General features: G+C 44.3%; 1 protein-coding gene across 1 annotated transcript in view; it reads right to left on the bottom strand.

The window, feature by feature from the left end:
- The window catches only part of GRIK4 (glutamate ionotropic receptor kainate type subunit 4), a 494,843-nt gene extending 476,261 nt beyond the window's left edge, over positions 1 to 18,582 (bottom strand). Inside the window, exon 1 of the mRNA XM_058194562.1 lies at positions 18,451 to 18,582. The gene's annotated coding sequence lies outside the window, so the exon portion shown is untranslated. The remainder of the gene's footprint in view (positions 1 to 18,450) is intronic.
- Between the last annotated feature and the right edge of the window lie 305 nt (positions 18,583 to 18,887).

Below are 18,887 nucleotides of genomic sequence, written 5' to 3'. Positions count from 1 at the left end.
AAATATTTGATGTTCTTATTTCTATTGCCAATGTGCAGGACTGAGCATTTGTTAGTAGAGATTTGGAGTTGCCAATTGTTTGACCATTCAGATATATCGTCTAGGGCAGGGGTCTGCAAACCTGGCTCTTTATGCAGAAGAGGTTTTTCTGGAACCTTGACAATAGTGTTACCAGAGAGAAAACTTCCTAAAATAAGATGTACAACTCTTAATGTCTTTTTTGCAATGACATTACAGTGAGCTCTTTGAAATGAGTACTCCTAGGTCTTTGACAGAGTGTGGGTCAACTTGTAGATCATTTCCAGCCAGCAAATATTTGATGTTCTTATTTCTATTGCCAATGTGCAGGACTGAGCATTTGTTAGTAGAGATTTGGAGTTGCCAATTGTTTGACCATTCAGATACATCGTCTAGGGCAGGGGTCTGCAAACCTGGCTCTTTTAAGACTTGTGGACTTCAACTCCCAGAGTTCCTCAGCCAGCTTTGCTGGGAGTTGAAGTCTTAAAAGAGCCAAGTTTGCAGACCCCTGGTCTAAGTCATTTTGAAGGGTAGCAGAGTTGTCTGTGGTGCTGAATAGTTTAACATCATCGGCAAAGAGGACACAGCTCTTATAATTTGATCACAAAGGTCGTTGATATAAAGCAGGAAGTGTTATCTTAGGCCTTGTGTATGTGTGTGTGTTTGCACTGCCTCGCCGTTGCCTGCCAGAAGTGTGAACCATCTGCTTCTGGGAAAAGGAAACACTTGTGTACAAAGAACTCTGAACCTTCTCCTTCCAAAATGCCATTTTTCTCGCACACGGGAATATTCACTGTCTCTTTCCGATGGGAACCTCCTTTTTAAAGCATCTCAGCCAGTAAGGATGCCCCATACTTTAGGGAAGAACTCCCTTTAGCATCCTTAACTTAATGAGTGCAGTTTTTCACTTCATAACTCTGGCAAGAAAGGTTATAAAATGGGGGGGGCAACAATTACTCAACTGCTGTCTCGCTTAGCAACAGAAATTTCTGGCTCAACTGTGGTCGTCAGTCAAGGATCGACTGAATCTTTAAAGTAGGTGGACTGCAGCTCCCAGAATTCCCTAGCCAGCATGTGGGAAAATGGATAACACAACCTGTGCTGAGTTCAGTCAAGGTTGGACGAAACCCTAATTTGATGAGATGACCCCAGAGCTCACTGTAACAGCATCGCCAAAAAGGTATTTTGTTAACCTAATTTTGTAAAGCTTCTTCTCCAGTAACATTATACTGCAAACTAGGGCAGACAAAACCTTTGCCAGACCAATTCTTGAATACAGCTCGTCTGCCTGGAATCCACACTGTATATCAGATGTTAACACAATTGAGCGAGTCCAGAGTCCTCCACTCCTCTGCTCGCAATAAAATACCTTGTGACACCAGGCTCGAAATTTTGGGTTTAGACAACTTAGAACTACGCCGCCATCAGTCTGACCTAAGCATAGTACACAAAATTATCTGCTACAACATCCTACATGTCAATGACTACTTCAGCTTCAACTGCAACAATACATAAACACACAATAGATACAAACTCAACGTAAACTGCTCCAAACTGGGTACATACGGGACCACCTACTGTTACCCCATGCCTCCCACCGACCCATACGCTTACACAGAGAGGGACTTCTCAGGGTGCCGTCCGCCAAACAATGTCGGCTGGCGGCCCCCAGGGGAAGATCCTTCTCTGTGGGGGCTCCTACCCTCTGGAACGAACTTCCCCCTGGTTTGCGCCAAATACCTGATCTTTGGACCTTTCGCCGCGAGTTGAAAACATATTTATTTACTCGCGCGGGGCTGGCCTAAGTTTTTTGTTAAATTTTTTAAATTTCTAAATTTTAGATGAATTTTAATGGGTTTTTAGTTTTTAAATGTTTTATAATTCCGGCCAATTGTATAATAAGTTTTTTAATTTGTTCTTAATTGTATATTGTTACTGTTTTATTTTTGGCTGTAAACCGCCCTGAGTCCTTCAGGAGAAGGGCGGTATAGAAATCTAATAAATAATAATAATAATAATAAAACTCGACTGCAGAAAATACGACTTCAGCAACAGAGTGGTCAGCGCCTGGAATGCTCTACCTGACTCTTGTTACATCCTCAAACCCCCAAAACTTTAAGCTTAGACTGTCTACCTTGGATCTCACCCCATTCCTAAGAGGTCTGTAGGGGGCGTGCATAAGTGCACCAGCGTGCCTTCCATCCCTGTCCTATTGTCCCCATTTATTCGTACCCATTTCCTGTGTTCATATCTATGTTTATACTTATACCTGTTATCTCGTACATATTTGACAAACTAACTAACTAAATAAAATAAATAAATAAATTCCTCAGCCAGCATGTGGGAGAATGGACAACGTGTGCTGAGTTCAGTCAAGGTTGTACAAAACCCTAATTTGATGAGATGGATAGCAGATGTTGGGATCCCAACTGGGAACTTTTTTTGTGTAGAGAGCTCTTAGATCCACAAATAAAAATATCCAATTGTTGAGGCACTTCTGATTTCAGAAAGCAATTCTTACCTCCTCTTTTAATCATGTTTTATTTGCAACTGGGTTGCTGGTTATTCAGATGCTGGCCTGTGCAAACTTTTTTTTTTTCCTGTTTCTTCTCCGGTAATATTGTACTACAAACTAGGGCATACAAAACCTTTGCTAGACCAGTTCTCAAATACAGCTCATCTGTCTGGAACCTGCGCTACATATCGGACATTAATACAATTGAGTGAGTCCAGAGATATTTCACCAGAAGAGTCCTCCACTCCTCTGTTCACAACAGAACACCTTTTGCCACCAGGCTTGAAATTTTGGGCTTGAACAACCTAGAACTATGCCGCCTTTGGTCTGACCTAAGCGTAGTACATAAAATTATCTGCTACAACATCCTACCTGTCAATGACTACTTCAGCTTCAACCACAACATTACATGAGCACACAATAGATACAAACCTAAGGTAAACCGCTCCAAACTTGATTGCAGAAAATGCGACTTCAGTAACAGAGTGGTCAATGCCTGGAATGCACTATCAGACTCTGTGGTTTCTTCCCCAAACCCCCAAAACTTTAACCTTAGACTGTCTATTGTTGACCTCACCCCATTCCTAAGAGGTCTTTTAAGGGGTGTGCATAAGAGCACCAGCGTGCCTATCGTCCCTGTCCTAATGTTCCCTTTTATTTGTATCCTTATCCCGTATTCATGATCATGTTTATACTTATATCTGTTATCTTATACGTATTTGACAAATAATAAAATAAAATAAAATAATAAAATAAAATAAAACAAACCACCCGTGAAGATCAAAATATTTCCCTCCGTCTACTTTCCTCTTGGGTGATCCATTTTCCCTATCTTATGACATTTGCTCTTGAAGCAAACACATCTGAATTTTCATCCTATTATCAGGAATAAATCCATCAGAGCAAATGACATCTTGACATAGTGAAAACAGAAAGATGCAAATTTGGGCTGCGGCTTTGCAAAACATATGCCGGAAATACATTCACGGAGGCATACGGAAAGTCGGGATTATCCATTTGCAAAACACATCAGCTTCCTGAGCATGCCCACAAAATGTGTCTACCAAATGCTCAGAAATGTAGATTAATTATCTGACACATTAGAACTACTCCCACCAGTGTCTTTCAGGTTTTTTTTAAAAGATATACTACAAAACAAAGAATGAGAAGTGAGCCTTTATGTATGTATGTATGTATGTATGCATGTGTGTGTATGTATGTATATCCTATTTCTTCTCTGGCCAATTCAAGTACAGAGGGGGAAAAAATAGATTCTTGTAAAATGTCCACATTTGAGACTAATTTCTTAAGTTGTTTTTTTTTAAGTGTAGAGAAAATAAAAACCGCAGACCTCTTTCTGAATTTTGCGTAATTCACGGGATGATCTTAATAAAGAGAAATCTTTTGAGACTTCTAGGAAATGTGACTCCATGGACAGGCAATATTCAAGAGTTTAGTCAGCACAAAACCCACAAATTTGTGGTGTTAATTAAACACTCTTTGAAAATACACAGCAGGAAAGGCTTATGCAGAACTGGGTTCCAGCCAGTTCAGACCAGTTCAGGCAAACCAGTAGTGGAGATTGTGGGTGGAGGTGGGTTTCAGTCAGTTCTGATCAGTACTGGAGAATTGGTAGTGGAAATTTTGAGACGTTCGGAGAACCAGTAGTAAAAATTCTGACTGGCCCTGCCCCCATCTATTCTCTGCCTCCCGAGACCCAGTTGATTGGGAGGAAATGGGGATTTTGCAGTATCCTTCCCCTGCCATGCCCACCAAGCCATGCCATGCCCACCAAGCCACACCCAAAGAACCAGTAGTAACAACTTCTGGAGACATGTTGTCCCACTGGTTCATTGTTCTAACTGTCAGGAAATTTCTTTTTAGTTCTAGGTTGCTTCTCTCCTTGATCAGTTTCCACCCACTGCTTCTTGTTCTACCCTCAGGTGCTTTGGAGAATAGTTTGACTTCCTCTTCTTTGTGGCAACCCCTGAAATATTGGAACACTGCTATCATGTCTCCCCTAGTCCTTCTTTTTATTAAACTAGACATACCCAGTTCCTGCAACTGTTCTTCGCATATATATTTTTTTATTTGCATTTATATCCCGCCCTTCTCCGAAGACTCAGGGCGGCTTACACTATGTTAAGCAATAGTCTTCATCCATTTGTATATTATATACAAAGTCAACTTATTGCCCCCAACAATCTGGGTCCTCATTTTACCTACCTTATAAAGGATGGAAGGCTGAGTCAACCTTGGGCTTGGTGGGACTTGAACCTGCAGTAATTGCAAGCAGCTGTGTTAATAACAGACTGTCTTACCAGTCTGAGCCACCAGAGGCCGTATTTATTTTTTATTTATATTTATATTATATATTTATATTTATAATATTTTAGACTCCAGCCCATTAATCATCCTTGTTGCTCTTCTCTGGGCTCTTTCTAACACCTCAACATCTTTTTTTGTCTGGTGGAGACCAAAACTGGATGCTGTGCTGAAAGGGTGGTCTTGCCAAGGCATCAAGCAAAGGTTAAAACACTCCGTTAATACCAGCTTCTTCAGATATTAACAATATTAGCAGATGGTCTTTAACTTCAGCAGAGGTTAAGACCATTACACGGGCTTTTTAGCGCAGAGAAATATAGCACTTCAGCAAAAAGGCAAATGCTATTACTACTTCTGTGGTTTTAATGGGGCTCTTTCTTGATGCCCAGAAGATAAAAGCCAGGCGCCAGCTGTGCTTTTCATGGTCAAAGCACCTCGGTCTAATTTCCGCTGACCCCAGAGCAAATCCATTACAACTAATGGGACAATCCTTACCATGGGTTAGAGAAAGCCCATTGAACTGGGTTCTATTCAAAGCGCTAAAATGGCCGTTTTCTAACCAGGGCTATTCTAATCCTATTTCTTCCAAGCACACCCATAAGAATTGGAATAAAGTAATAACTGTGAGAAAAGGGGAATGGATTTTTTTTTTAAAAAAATCCGCAGCCGCAGCAAAATGTGTCATTTTCCTCTGTTATTTCCTCTCTGCTCCCCAATGTTTCATTCTCACTAGCAGGGCAAATGTTTTCTCCCAAGATGAGGTCCGCATTTTCAATACTTGGCTGTAAAAATTAGTATTGGCCACTAGGAGGCAGTATATGACAGAATTCATCCTACATTGGCCTCGTCAGGTGTGGTGGACAGATTTCTCTGGTACCAGTAAAGGAGAATATTTGTAGCCCAGGGTTGAAATAAGAGCAGGGGTGAAATGCTCCTGGTTCGGACCGGATCACCCGATCCGGTAGCGATGGCGGTGGGTAGTTCAGAGAACCAGTAGCAAAAATCCCTGCCCCCCCCCACCATGCCCAGCTGAGCTGCGTGATCATCAGAGGGTGTTTTTTTTTTTACTTTTAAAAGCATTTTTTCTTCGGCCGAAAAAATGCTTTTAAAAGTAAAAAAAAAAGCCTCTGATGATCACACGGCTCAGCTGGGATCGTCAGAGCCTTTTAAAAGCATTTTTTTGGCCAAAGAGGTTGTAAAAAAATGCTTTTAAAAGGCTCCGCTGATGATCCCAGCTGAGTTGCCTGATCGTCAAGAGGCTTTTTTTTTTCTTTTAAAGGCAAAAAAAAAATGCTTTTAAAAGAAAACCTCAGCCGAAGGTTGTAGAAAAAATGCTTTTAAATGTAAAAAAAAAAAAACAGTTGGCCACGCCCACCCAGTCACATTACCCCTCCACCAAGCCATGCCCACAGAACCGGTGGTAACAAATTTTACATTTCACCACTGAATAACGGGTCCTGAATGCTCTCTGAGCTTCCTTGTTTTCTTATAGACGTTTCATGACCCAACTAGGTAACATCATCAGTGCGAAAAGAGAGTGGGGTTTATGGAGAGGAAGACGAAGAGGGGGACTTGTTTTCTTGCAGATGTTTCATTACCCAACTAGATAACATCATCAGTGCTAGTCAGTGCCCATGCTGACAGCAAACAGCACTCCTTACTCTGTGTGTGTGTATGTGTGTGTGTGTGTGTATTAGGGGTGGGTTCCACTTACCTTTACTATAGGTTCACATTGTGCCCATGTGCAGAAGCTTCTGTGCATGAGTCGAAGAGTTTTGATGATGTTTGCGTCAGTGGGTGGAGCCTCCTCCTGGTTTTACTACCGGTTCTATAGAACCGGTCTGAACCGGGGCAGCCCACCATTGGTATGTATGTCTGTGTATATATGTGTATAAATATATCTCCTGTTTCCCCGAAAATAAGACCCATCTGGAAATTAAGACCTAGCATGATTTTTCAGGATGTTTGTAATATAAGCCCTACCTTGAAAATAAGCCCCAGTTAAGATTATCCCAGCCAGATGGGTGCATTTAGTACTGTATTTTCCCCAAAATAAGACCTAACCAGAATATAATAAACGATGAATGAAATCTGTTGAGCACTTTGGGGCTGAAAAGAGATTAATAGTTTCTAGGTGGGTCGGGAGGGGACGGAAAGCAAACAAATCTCTTATCTCCCAGCTCCAGCCCATCGGCCAGGTCCACCCACGATGTGTTAAGCCACGATGTGTTTTCTCGCTTGGCTTTTGTCTTCGTATATCACCCCAAACCAACTGCGAAGGCTTATTCAACAAACCATAATTAAGTCAACTCCAGCTTTGTTGTGGCGCCTGGAGAGTGACAAGTGTATTTTAGGCATCTCATAAATATTAGCTGTTCACGAAACAGGAGAACTGGGCATGGACTTTTCGGCAAATTCTTCCAGCATTTCCAGAAATCCCCTTTTCAGAAGATCAACCAAGAAGGCACCTTCTGAAGGTACCAAGGTAGAACCTGGGCCAAATTCCTGTCTGGCATCTTTCCCCTTGCCGCAAGCCAACATCATGGACAACTTCTTAATCTTTTCCAAACTCTCTCCTTCTGCCAAAGCTTATGATTGCCTTCCTTCTAAGCTCCTCTTGGGCTTTACAACCTGCCATCCCCTGTCTACGGGGAAAAGTCAGAAATCCCATTTGTCAACTGGGTTGCCCTACATTTTTATAATCCTTAAGGCTCTGTGTGTTTCTCTCCTGCCAAATACCCTAGAAAGTTTGACATTTCACCTGGTGCCGTCTTCTTTTTTTTTTTTTTTTACTTTTAAAAGCATTTTTTCTACAACCTCTTCGGCTTTAAAAGCCTGTGATGATCAGGCAACTCAGTTGGAATCGCCAGAGGGAAAAAAAGCTTTTAAAGGGTTTTGACAATCCCAGCTGAGTTGCCTGATCTCCAGAACCTTTTAAAAGCATTTTTTTACATCCTCTTCAGCTGAAGAGGATGTAGAAAAATGCTTTTAAAGGGTTTTGACAATCCCAGCTGAGTTGCCTGATCTCCAGAACCTTTTAAAAGCATTTTTTTACATCCTCTTCAGCTGAAGAGGATGTAGAAAAAATGCTATTTAAGGGTTCTGATGATCCCACCTGAGCCGTGTGATCATCACAGGCTCTCTTTTTTTTTTACTTTTAAAAGCATTTTTTCGGCAGAAGAAAAAGTGCTTTTAAAAGTAAAAAAAAAACAAAAAAAAACCTCTGATGATTGTGCAACTCAGCTGGGTCGGGGGGTGGCAGGAATTTTTGCTACCGGTTCCCCACTGCCATTGCTACTGGATCGGGTGATCCAGTCCGAACCAGGAGCATTTTACCCCTGAGCTTAGGGATGGTGGGAAGAGCGAGAGAGAAAGAAAGACAGATAATTTTTTTAAAAAATCTATCTGTTCATTAGTCAAAAATCTGGCTTGTATCCTCTGCCTCTACAAGAGATAGCAAAAAATTTTTCCTCCCTCTCTCAAAACACATATCTGAAAACCGTTGAACCTTAGCTCATTTTCCAGGAAAAAAAGCAAGATAATGCCAGATCTGTATTCAGGCACACTTCCAAAAATCTACAGTTGAGCAACTGCTATTAGTGTGAGACCAACTTGTCATAAAATAGGAAGTCGGGATGTTGAACAGGTTGAGGCGAAGAGGAGGAGATGGCTATGAAGTCTGCATTTGGTCTGGGGGTGGTGGAAAAAAGAGGTCCTTCTTCATCGGATCAGCCTTGGTATAAAAAATGATTCCTGCGGTTATTTATGAATGTTTCATCATCTAGGGGTGATTTGTCTCTCCTCTATTTTTTTTTATTTGCATTTATATTCTGCCCTTCTCCGAAGATTCAGGGCGGCTTACACTATGTCAAGCAATAGTCTTCATCCATTTGTATATTATATACAAAGTCAACTTATTGCCCCCAACAATCTGGGTCCTCATTTTACCTACCTTATAAAGGATGGAAGGCTGAGTCAACCTTGGGCCTGGTGGGGACTTGAACTTGCAGTAATTGCAAGCAGTTGTGTTTATAACAGACTGTCTTACCAGCCTGAGCCACCAGAGGCCCAGCAATGACAATGAGCAATGACTAGCAATCACAACCAAACCTGAACTTGCCATCTCTTCTTTCAAACCTTCTAAACTGGCGGTCTTTCCCACCTCTGGTGGTAGTGGATTTCACAATTTTAACTCTAGGCTGTGTACCTACTTATTAACCGACAAACAGAGTTGGAAGGGACCTTGTAGGTCATCTAGTCCAAACCCACCCCCACCCCTGCCCAAGCAGGAAACTCTACACCATTTCTGACAGATGGCAGTCCAGTTTCTTCTTGAAAGCTTCCAGGGATGAAGCTCCCACAACTTCTGAAAGCAACTTCTGTTCCACTGGTTGATTGTTCTCACTGTCACAAAATTTCTCCTTCTTTCCAGGTTGAATCTCTCCTATTGTGGTTTGTGAACCCTTGGTTGTTGATGTAACAACAACAACAACAACAACAACAGAGTTGGAAGGGACCTTGGAGGCCTTCTAATCCAACCCCCTGCCCAGGCAGGAAACCCTACACCATCTCAGACAGATGGTTATCCAACATTTTCTTTAAAATTTCCAGTGTTAGAGCATTCACAACTTCTACAGGCATATAGTGGGTAGGTTGAACCCAACTGACAATCAATAGAAGAGAATAACCCAAGTAGACATTTCCAAAACCATCAAGCTCATCATGTAAAGTAACCATGGCCAAATGTTCCTGTTATTCTAATTTTCTATGGTTGCTACTCACTGCCTTGACTTTAGGAGAGACTTCTTCAGTTACCATCGGTGTAGCTACTCTACTTGATTTTATTGTGTGTACTCCTCACCCCCGCACCTTGCTCTACCCAGCTACATCATGGGTTACCAATCTCTAGGTAGGCATCAAAGCTAGTCTTTCTTTAAAAAAAAAGAAGGTCTTATTAAGATCATAAATTGTTGCTCCAATCCAGACCTAACGTAGCATAAAGCAAGTTAATATCAGGGCAGTTAAAAAAGACTCATTATAAGTGAGCCGAATTTGTAAGTCCTTTAATATCTTAGAGTATGCCAATTTCCTAAGGCATGGTCTAGAGCTCTATGTGCAACTCCCCCAATTAGTACAATATTTTCATTAGCAGGATTTATAATCGAATAAATTGGACTTTGTCATCTCTTTGTCATCTCTTCGTTGCACAGAAAGAACCTTACAAAGGAACCAGCAACTCAATTTTATTTCCTTTCAAATAGGCCTCAGGTGTCTTGAAAGTTACAGTATATATATATAAAGAATCAGTGGGACCCATTTCAAAGACCTCATCTGGACCAACGGTTAGTCAAGCATCCCATCGTCCAGAGCAGCTAAAAATAGCCTTGGCCTTCATAGACCTTACCTATACAATGATAGTCCCCAACTGTGTTGGCCAAAAAAAGACAACACAGTTCTAGGCTGCATAAACCGAGGGATGGAATCAAGATCACGTGAAGTGTTAATACCACTTTATAAGGCCTTAGTAAGGCCACACTTGGAATACTGCATCCAGTTTTGGTCGCCACGATGTAAAAAAAGATGTGGAGACTCTTGAAAGAGTGCAGAGAAGAACAACAGAGATGATTAGGGGATGGGAGGCTAAAACATATGAAGAACGGTTGCAGGAACTGGATATGTCTAATTTGATGAAAAGGAGGACTAGGAGAGACATGATAGCAGTGTTCCAATATCTCAGAGGCTGCCACAAAGAAGAGGGAGTCAAACTATTCTCCAAAACACCTGAGGGTAGAACAAGAAGCAATGGGTAGAAACTGATCAAGAAAAGAAGCAACTTAGAACTAAGGAGAAATTTCCTGACAGTTTAGAACAATTAATCAGTGGAACGACTTGCCTCCAGAAGTTGTAAATGCTCCAATACTGGAAGTTTTTAAGAAGAGTTTGGACAACCATTTGTCTGTAATGGTAGAAGGTTTTCTGCCTGAGCAGGGGGTTGGACTAGAAGACCTCCAAGGTCCCTTCCAACTCTGCTATTCTATTCTAACTTACGGCCAAAATTGGGACTAGAGTATGTGTCATAAATCATTGAGGTTCAAGTCATAATCCTCAGCTTGACCTCTTGGGCAAAACAATCACTCCAAAGGGAAGTAAGAGGAACAGAAGAACCTCTCCAATGGTCCATGAAGTCACCTACAAATATCAGGTTAGACAAATCACTTCTACATGCCTGTGTTATTGGGAGAAGGAAGCCCTATGGAATCCTACCTACTTACTTACCTACCTACCTGCGTGCAGAATTTCCTTCGCTAGCCAACTCTGGCCGAAGAGGTTGTTAAAAAATGCTTTTAAAAGTAAAAATGATTGAAGATAAGATTATTGGTTATTGTTAAGATTGGATATTAAATTAAAATTTATGAGAAGAAGTAGAAAATTTAAATGTAAGAGATATGATAGTGGTAGCTATTTGACTTTATATGGGGGATTTATTAAAAAATTAAAATATTTTGGATAAAAATTTGTTATGTAGGTAAGAATAAGATAAATGTTAATAGATAAATCGATTACTTATTATTATGTATGACAGACAAATATATTATTGGATGAAGGAGTTTTGTTATAACAATACTGGAAGATGGACTATTGTTTATTGAAGACTTATGAGAAGCAGTGGAAGTTTCAACATAGATGAAAGACTATCCATGAAAGATATATACCGGAGAAGAAGGACTGAAGATAGCTTATGATTGGATAGTGTTTAATTGTATTAGCTTGTTTTTCCTTTTTTCTATTTGTTAATGGAAAAGGGGAATTTAAAGTAAGAGGGGAGGGATAAAAGTTTTTAGGGTTGTTTGATTATGTTGGTTTATGATTGTTAAGCTTTATATCTTGTATTTTGCTCTGGGAAGTCTGGGGTGGGTGGGGGAGTGGGGTTTGGGTGAGGGAGGGAGGGGGAGGGTAGGGGGAGGGTTGGAGGGAGAAAATTTGGGTAAAAATGTTTGTAAAATTTTTTTAATAAATTTTTTTTTTAAAGTAAAAAAAAAGGCTCTGATGATCGCGTGGTTCAGCTGGGCAGGGATTTTTGCTACCAGTTCTCCAAACCGCCCGCAGTCATTGCTACCGGATCAGTCGATTCGGTCCGAACTGGGAGCATTTCACCCTTGATCCTGCAGTCAGATGGTGGCTGTTGGTAACTTTCCCAGCTGGCATCCCACAAAGTCAAAAGGGGTCACAGTTCATGGTCATGCAATGCCTCACTTTTTTTTTTTTTTTTAATTTTTATACCGCCCTTCTCCCGAAGGACTCAGGGCGGTGTACAGGCAAATAAAAACAGACAAGACAATATTATATAAAATGCAAGATTAAAAAACTTATTATACTTTGCCTAAAAATTTAAAATATATAGAAAACTAAAACCCCATTTAAAATTAATAAAAACTATAAAAAACCATAAAATTTAAGCCAAACCTCTTTCTTTTTTATTGAAAAAGTTTTTACAAAAAATTTCACACACCCCTTTTTTTGGTCATAAATCAAGGACCTGCCTTTATCTTTTTTTAAAAAAAAAATACTTCTCCAATCTGGTACTTTTTCAATGTTTTACGCAGAAGGAGCATGCCCACATAGGCTATCTGAAAGTCACTGGCTCAGCAGGAATGAGAACTGGAAGGTTCCCAGGGATAATAGCATTTAAATAGCATTTAAACCTGCGTTCGAAGCATTTTAGAGGCACCAATTTCGGGAGCTCTGGGCCGCTGTCCCCATCGGCAGCTGAGGGACTGAGAAAGGTTAAGGTTTTCATGCGCTCTCCGAAGCCCTCGGAGACTCAATTAGCCATCCAGATCCGAAATTAGTAGCATGGAGATAGATTGGTCCAGGAAAGACACTGTGTCCACTTTAACTGCTTTGCTTTGTGACCCCAAGAAGGAAGGGCTGTGTGGTTGTCTTAAATCCAGCTTTGAGGAGAGAAAGAAAGAAGTTCTGAATAACAGCTGTCCTCTCTTTCTCTCTCTCTGTCCCCCTCTCCCTCCCTCCCTCCCTCCCTCTCTCTCCCTCCCTGTCCCTCTCCTTCTCTTTCAATCTGTCTATTTCCCACTCCCTCTATCCCTCTCCCTCCCTGTCTCTCCTTGTCTCTCTCTCTCCCTCCCTCTCCCTCTCCTCTGTCACTCTGTCTGTCTCCCTCTCCCTCCCTCTCTCTCCCTGTCTCTCTCCCTCTTCCTCCCTCTCTGTCCCCCTCTCTCCCTCCCTCCCTCTCCCTCTGTCTGTCTCCCTCTCCCTCTGTTCCGCTCTCTCCCGCTCTCTCCGTCTGTCTCCCTCTCCCTCCCTCTCCCCCTCTCTCCCTCCCTCTCACTCTCTGCCTGTCTCCCTCTCCCTCCGTCCAGCTCTCTCCCTCTCTCCCTGTCTGTCTCCCTCTCCTTCCCTCCCTCCGTCCCTCCCTCTCCCTCCTTCTCTCTCTCCCTCTCTCTCTCCTTTGCTCTATTCTCCTGCCTAAACAAATAAATAAAGCTGATTGCATGGTTGGATCACAGAGAAAACCAGAAATATATCCAATTAGATCTATGCAAAACTACTTAACTTCATCTCATTTATTCTATTCAAAGAGCTCTCTGCATTTAGCCAAGTTTATTCTGTGCATAACAAGGAAACTCACTCCCCATCTCACCCCTCCTCATTTTCCTTGTGCCCTTCAACATCATCACACCAACGCGTGTGAGTTTTCACAAATTAAGGTACCTTTGGACCAAATCTGGTTTTTTGGGACGGGCAAATCTATTCCATAATGAAGATACCCTCGGAGCAAATCTATTTTTAGGGGAAGGGCAAATCAGCAGATTAAGGAAGCCCTCGGTTGATCTATTTGGGCTCTGTTCAGCCCGTGACACTAGGCCCAATTCCAAACCCAACGAAGACCAGACTTTAAATGCATCCTCCCTATTCATGCATTCTAACAACAAAACATCCGCGAGGAACAAGTGAGAAATAATAATTTTTTTTAAAAAAAAAAGTCTTCTTTTTTTCCCCCCCTCCCTCCTTCTCCAGATTAATGGAAGTGGAACGGTAGACCGGAAAGAAAATCGAACGCTCGAGCCATCAAACTGGCAGGAACCTAAGTGGGCCCAGCTAACTGTTGCTCATCTGACAGACCTGGGTTATATAGCAGATGGGGATAACCTCTTTATAGGAGAAACGTCAGTCAGATCAGCCGGGGCCAGGACTCGAGATGATTGATGGAAGTCATGCGTGACTGCACTAAGATTCAATCGGGAAATTCTGACCAGAGGATGGTTTCTCCCGAAGCAGAGGTCCATGCCGTCCTCTCCCTCTCTTCCTCTCAAACTGACTCTGCACGCACGCACGCTAAAACCATCATTCTCGCCCCTGGCATCTCCGCAGAAAGGCTCCATATCCCAGATGCTTCACCCAGCGCGGCTGTATTCAGCCACCCGGTCCCAAACTGTCACACTGCAGCTGTCTATAAAAAAAAGAAAGAGAGAGAGGACGCGCTTCTCCGTGTCATCTCGGCTCCCCCAACCCACGCTTTTTGTGAAAAAGCAAACGTCCGTCGGTCCCTTCTGGCCTCTGAGACAGCCTGAGATGCCAGAAACCTAGGCAAAATGCAGGCAAGCCAAGCAAGAGATATCCCCACCGGTCTCTAAGATTAAGACTCTGGAGGGTTATGACCTTGAAGGACGAACCGGGCGGCCCATTGGGGGGGAAATGCTCCATCTGAGGCATTTGAGGAGGCCCTTGCCAACGCTGTTGGTAGCCAGGGTGGCAGGACAAGAGATCTTGCCCGCCATCTGTTACACAGGACAGGCGGGTTGTGTTGCATAGATCCCGAGGGCGAGCAAATCTTGGAATCCTAATTATGGCCCCGTCTCCCGTCCCCAACCGTCCCTTTCAAACTCAGTATATTTTGCAAGAGGTGAGCTGCTAACTTATCTCCTTCTTTCCAACCTTCCGAAGATGTCTATAATAAGGGAACGGTCAGAGTCCTAGCTGACCTTGGGGTAATGTTGGAGGGATGATTTAAAGGGACGTTGAGAGTTTTCTCCTGTTGTGATGGGTTTAGACAGCAACCGAAGACTTAGTTGAAAGGAGTGATGTATGGCGGTTTGCATTAGGCCCAGGAAGCGTTTGGTTATTAGACCTTCTGGAAACTAGGATGCTTAGTTATGATTTTCTGGAGAGTTTGCCTTCCATTCCTCTCTCTATTGTTCTCCTGAGCCAAACATGTCCTATTTACATACTGCACAACAGTGTCTCTCAACCTTGGTAACTTTAAGATGAGTGGACTTCAACTCCCAGAATCCCCCCACCCATGCAGCGTTGCTTTACGGAGGAGAAAAAGAGACAGACCAATGGACGAATTGTGCCAGGTTGATCTCATGGGGAACGACGAGTTCCCATGGTGAGAAACTCATATTATAAGGTGTCCTGGGCGAGATTTCAAAGCTGCGAAAAGCAACAACGATGGGACGGGTAAACCTGCTGTCCAAGGTTAAGTCTCCCTCACAGCAACACATCTGGACTTTTATCTAGTTTATAAACAGATCTAATAATTCCAAGGAAATGGTGGATGGATGGTGAGTTAGATGAATGGATAGATGGACAGATGGACGGACAGAGAGATTAGATATATATATATATATAGATAAGGATGGATGGAGAGGGAGAGAGAGTGATAAGAATGGATGGAGAGAGAGAGAGAGAAGGATGGATGGATGGAGAGAGAGAGAGAAAGATAAGGATGAATGGATGGATCGAGAGAGAGAAAGAGAGTAGGACTAGACTAGACTAGACTAGACTAGACTAGACTAGACTAGACTAGAATAGAATAGAATAGAATAGAATAGAATTTTTTTATTGGCCAAGTGTGATTGGACACACAAGGAATTTATCTTGGTGCATACGCTCTCAGGGATGGATGGAGAGAGACAGAGAGAGAGAGAAGGATGGAGAGAGAGAGAGAGAGAGAGAGAGAGAGAGAGAGAGAGAAGGATGGATGCAGAGAGAGAGAAAGAAGGATGGATGGATGGATGGAGAGAGAGAGAGAGAGAGAGAGAAGGATGGATGGAGAGAAAGTGAGATAGAGACAGAGAGAGAGAGAAGGATGGATAGATGAAGAGAGAGAGAGAGAAGGATGGATGGAGAGAGAGAGAGAGAAGGATGGATGGAGAGAGAGAGAGAGAGAAGGATGGATGGAGAGAGAGAAGGATGGATGGATGGATGGATGGAGAGACAGAGAGAGAGAGATGGATGGATGGATGGATGGAGAGAGAGAGAGAGAGAGAGAGAGAAGGATGGATGGATGGATGGATGAAGAGAAAGAGAGAGAGAGAGAGAATGAGAGAGGAAATATCACCCTTTAGCATCTCAACAACCGTCCCTGGCTTTCCTTGATCCCTGCTGCTCATTTTGTACCACATCCCAGTTGTAACTGGGCCCAGCAACTTGATCACACTGCTTTCATTATACTCTTTATAAAGATCAAGGAATAGTGAAATATCAAGTGAAATAGTGTCATCGTTGCAACTGGCTAGCCTTTTCCTTTTGAGTTCAGATCCTGTAAAAAGTCAAACCAGGACACAGGGACACACACACACACAGACACACATACGAGACACACACACACACACTGTTTACCCGGATCGCAGTAGGTCCAGCCCCACACCTGGTGGGTGCGACGCAGCAGCCTTTGCCAAAGGTAGAAGCGGTGGGGAAACCGCAGCTGCGCCCTTGCAATGACAGCCCTACTGCATTTACACCTGCAGCACAGAAGTCCGGTAAGGAAAAAGGCTGCTTTTTCCTCCAGTTAAGATGAGGTGACAATTTCTCAAAAGGGCCTGCTGGCAAACACAACTCGGGAGACACCAAACAGCACCCAGGAACCTGGCTGGCACATGAAGGAAGCACTCGGGAGTTCCTGAAGGGATGTTAGAGGAAACTGAACCTAACTTAGCCAAGTGCTCTTTCCTCCTTCCCAAAGCTGCTCCTGCCCATCGCTGGCTGCCGTCCTCTTCTCCTGTCACTGGCCACTTCACTCCACCCTGCACCCACCACTCGCTTTCCCCTGTATCACTTTCCCTACATATTTTTACTCTATCTATCCCCTTTCTCTTCCACTCTACTAATCTCTGCAGCCTCCTTCCTTCTTTATCCTTCCTTCCTCCCTCCCTCTCCTCCCTTCCTTTCCTTCTTTCCTTATCCTTCCTTCCTCCTTTATCCTCCTTCCTTCCTCCCTCTCCTTCTTTCTTCCTTCTTTCCTTATCCTTCCTTCCTTCTTTATCCTTCCTTCCTTCTTTCCTTTCCTTCCTTCCTTCTTTCTTCCTTCTTTCCTTCCTTATCCTTCCTTCTTTCTTTATCCTTCCTCCCTCCCTCTCCTCCCTCCCTTTCCTTCTTTCCCTATCCTTCCTTCCTTCTTTATCCTTCCTTCCTTCCTCCCTCCCTCCCTCCCTCCCTCTCCATCCTTCCTTTCCTTCTTTCCTTATCCTTCCTTCCTTCTTTATCCTTCCTTCCTTTCCCTTCCTTCCTTATCCTTCCTTCCTTCTTTCCTTATCCTTCCTTCTTTCCTTCCTTCCTTCCTTTCCTTTTCCCCTCCCATCTCAACCACTTGTTCCTTCCTTTCTTACACCACTCCACTTGGCCAAAATAGAACAAGAGACACCCCAAAGCTGTTTCTCTCTCTCTCTCTCTCTCTCTCTCTTCCCCCCCCCCAATTTTATATCAAATTGGTTCCTCAAAAAAGAAAAAAAAGAAAAAACAAGACAGGAGCCAAAGAAACACTTCAAAGACTAGTCATGTCACCCGCTTCAGGGAGCGCCAGCAAAGCTCCCTTCTCCGCCCCCCACTTTGCAAGAGGGGAACCCCACAAAACCCGCCCCAGGACTCCCTTCTGGGCTTTCCATCCAGAAAGGGGGCAGCAGTTCAATTTTGGCTCCCCTCTTCTGTTAGAGAGACACCCCTTCCTCCCCTAAATATCCTCTCTTTCCTTTCTCTTCCCACTCTTCCCCCCCCCAGCCCCCAAATCTCCTGTCTTAATCCTGTAAGGTTGGGGAGAAGGGGTCATCTGGAAAGCGATGGGGGGGGGGGGGAGAAACACACCAGAAAGGAACTTGAAGGGAAGGAGGGCAGATATGATCTTCCCAACAGCCCAACCAAGGGACCCATGACGTCTGGGCACCCCGGAGCTCCCGACTCCCAATATGGTTCGGGGAAATTGGGCGCTGGGATGCCAACCGCTGGCAAGGCGAACGGGGGAGGGGAGGGACGGACGACCCTCAGCCGGTACCCTTCCCTTCACCCCCAAAAGATCGCAGGAGGATCTATCAAGCCTTGGCGCCCTGCAAAGAGGAGAAGGGGGGGGTCCCCTTCCCATCATCTTCTTCTTCTTCTTCTCCGGGGATGGGGATGGGAGGGTTGAGGAAGGGGCTCCCCCAAAAGAGGCGTCCGGAATCCGAGGCGCGAGAAAGAGGCGCAGGAGCCCAGCCGAGACCCCCCCCCCCACGAGACGCGACCTCGAGAAGCGGAGGGTCTCGGCCGAGCGGCAAGGCTGGGCTGCGGTTGGCAGCGGCCGGCGGCGGCGGCAGTCCTACCTGGGCGGCTCCGCGGGGTTGGGGCGCAGCTGGGCGGCCGGCTCGGAGGCGCCCCCGGTTCTCCTCCCGCCGGGAGGGCAGCGCGGCCAGAGGGAGGGAGGGAAGGACGGAGGGAAAGGGGGGGAGGACAGCAGCGGCGCCGCGGCTGGAGCGCTTGGGCGGCCGCGCTGGCTGGCGGGGACCGGAGCGAGGAGCGACGCGCTGTGCGAACCGGCAGCAGCGGCAGTAGCAGCCAAGCCGCGTCCAGCGCCAGAGGCGAAGAGGGCCGAGCGAAGGGCAGGGCGCCCCCCGGTGGCTACCGGGGGGAATTGCACAGGCACGCAGTTGAATTACCGGCGGATGATGATGCGGGGCGGGGAGGGGGGAGTGATGGAGAGGTGGCGGGGGGAGAAGAGAGGCTTGCAATTGCAATCATCCTTCGGTCGTTGTTGATCCGT

This window comes from Ahaetulla prasina, chromosome 9 (assembly GCF_028640845.1).
Source record: "Ahaetulla prasina isolate Xishuangbanna chromosome 9, ASM2864084v1, whole genome shotgun sequence".
Classification (NCBI taxonomy): domain Eukaryota; kingdom Metazoa; phylum Chordata; class Lepidosauria; order Squamata; family Colubridae; genus Ahaetulla; species Ahaetulla prasina.
Note: the sequence above shows the minus strand (reverse complement) of the source record. Positions and strands in the feature narration are given on the sequence as shown.